Source organism: Palaemon carinicauda, chromosome 4 (genome assembly GCF_036898095.1).
Source record: "Palaemon carinicauda isolate YSFRI2023 chromosome 4, ASM3689809v2, whole genome shotgun sequence".
Taxonomy (NCBI): Eukaryota; Metazoa; Arthropoda; class Malacostraca; order Decapoda; family Palaemonidae; genus Palaemon; species Palaemon carinicauda.
In genome coordinates this window covers 178,079,479-178,081,978 of record NC_090728.1, presented here as the reverse complement: position 1 = coordinate 178,081,978, position 2,500 = coordinate 178,079,479, and the positions used below count along the sequence as shown (strand labels likewise).

Here is a 2,500-nt window from a genome sequence, read left to right as displayed (position 1 = left end):
AATACTTTGAGCCAGGGGATTTAAAACGCAACTGGCCGTAATTGACGAAGAGAGAATGTGCAGACCATTCGGCAGTTTTAGTTGATGCACAGACATTTCACATTTCGCTCTGCCGGTAAATGTGAGAGGGCGGAATGGTCAGTTGCAGATAAAGACGGCCCTTTGAAATTTTCGTTACTCCATCATGGTTCTATTGTGCTGACAATTCTAAAGGTTCATCGTCAAATATCGACAAAGATATTCCAAGGTCAAATCACAAAACGAACGTAAGAATGTTATGACATTACAATTCTACAGTAAGAGTGGAATTCTAGGTAGAAATTCTTGAACTTGGTGCCACCAGTTACTGTAATTAATCTTCGTGTTTTTAATATAGGAAAATATAAATGCATTTCAAATATACTCTAAAACTATCTGTGTTTTTGACGTAAAATATGGTCATGAAAAAAGTAGAATTATTATTATTATTATTATTATTATTATTATTATTATTATTAACTATGCTACAACCCTAATTGGAAAAGCAGGTTGCTACGAGCCGTCGGGCTCCAACAGACAAAATAGCCCAGAGAGAGAAGAGGAAATAAGGGTAAAATAAACTATAAATGAGAAGTAATAGACCCTTATGTTTATGCATACATCAAATATCGATATAAATCAAGAACTCTTGGTAAACTCAAAACGACACCAATAGCACATGGGCCCATCACCCCCAAAATAGGCATTTTTACGAGAACGAAAGTGCGGGCGCGCGCGCGTTTCGAAACTGAATAGCCTTTTTGTGCGTATTTGTGTGGAGGGGAGGGGATATATGCCGTTTCTTATCAACCAATTTTCTAAATGGCTGGTTCTTTATATATCAAAACAAACTTCCCTGGCTAAGTTATAAAATGTTTTCCTGGAAGTCGTATTTACAAGTGCGCTAACAAAAAAGTGAACAGGGCTCTCAGGTCACTCTCGCATTATTCTACAATAAAAAAAAATGTCAAAGCATTGAAAATGGTGAATAATCATAATAGCTAAACAAACCAAGTTATAATTTCTTAATCTTCATAAACGTAAGCTTAGGTACCTTAGAAACATATATAGAAGGTACTGATATCCAATTCAACAAATGTGGAACTATATATGTGAAATAGATATGCTAAAATACAAAAATACAGCAAACAACTGCAACAAACTGCCCTTAACCCTAATAAAACGACGAACAAACAAGAAAATTATAATCATAATAAATACAAGGAGGCCGAGTTCTACTATTACTACAGCAAACCCTAGTGCTAATATAGTTATTGTCATAAGTCATTAATTCGTTAAAATATGTTTGGAAATGCAGGCCATATTGGTCAGACAGTCTGCAAAAGAACTTTATCAGAACGCAGATAAAGGACAATATGAAAATTAAATTATATGATTTCCGCGCAGTTAAAAGCTCGTGTTTTATCATTCTAGCCATCCTTTTTGTAAATTTATAAATACGAAGAGGGCGAATTAGATCAATCTCATCCCTAAAAACTGGAATTCATGAAAGGTAACGTAATCTCTAAAAAGAAACGAGCCACATCACATACAAAACCCGAGTACAAGCACATCATCATCATTATTATTATTATTATCATTATTATTATTATTATTATTATTATTAACTTACAGAAAACACAATGCCGTGTCTAAGAATCTTGAGTAATAAAAATCCGGAGTTAGATGCAGTATATTAAAAAAAAAAGATTTCGCACTTTTTACAAGGTGCCTCTTCAGCTTGAAATGCACTTAAAAAAAAAAGCGGTAAGCTCCTGTATTTTTTAAAACATACAACGTATATAACTGTGGATCTTTGATGATAATAATAATAATAATAATAATAATAATTAATCAGCCCAGTGAGGAAGGGAAATATGGAAACAGATAGAATATTTCGCCTGAGTGTACCCTCAAGCAAGAAAACTCTAACCCAAGACAGTGGAAGACCATGGTACAAAGGCTATGGCACTACCCAAGACTAAAAAAACAATAGTTTAATTTTGGAATGTCTTTCTCCTAGAAAAGGTGCTTAGCATAGCTAAAGTGTCTCTTCCTACCCTTACCATGAGGAAATTAGCCAGTGCCCAATTACAGTGCAGTAGTTAACCCCTTTAGCGAAGAAGAATTGTTTAGCAATCTCAGTGTTGTCAGTTGTATGAGGACAGAGAATATGTAAAGAACAGGCCAGACTATTCGGTGTATGTGAAGGTAAATGGAAAATGAACCGTAACCAGAGAGAAGGATCCAATGTGCTGTCCTGGCCAGTCCAAGCTAAAGTGTATCTTCTACCCTTACCAAGTGGAAACTAGCCAGTGAACAATTACAGTACAGTAATCAACTCCTTGAGTGAAGAAGTTTTCAGCTATCTAAGTGTTGTGAAAAAACCAACTGCTGTTTCCACCTTACCTGTTCACCACCTGTGCCATCCAACAGCAGTTAATGGGATGAGTCACATGGTCACTGTGCCCTAGTGAAAACA

General features: G+C 35.5%; 1 protein-coding gene and 1 long non-coding RNA gene across 3 annotated transcripts in view; both read right to left on the bottom strand.

Moving 5' to 3' along the window:
- The window catches only part of Snrk (SNF related kinase), a 480,315-nt gene that overhangs the window by 99,177 nt on the left and 378,638 nt on the right, over positions 1–2,500 (bottom strand). The window lies entirely within an intron of this gene.
- The window catches only part of LOC137640242 (uncharacterized), a 72,070-nt gene continuing 72,005 nt past the window's right edge, over positions 2,436–2,500 (bottom strand). Inside the window, exon 3 of the long non-coding RNA XR_011044320.1 lies at positions 2,436–2,500. This exon is cut by the window's right edge and continues 24 nt beyond it. This is a non-coding gene — a long non-coding RNA (uncharacterized lncRNA).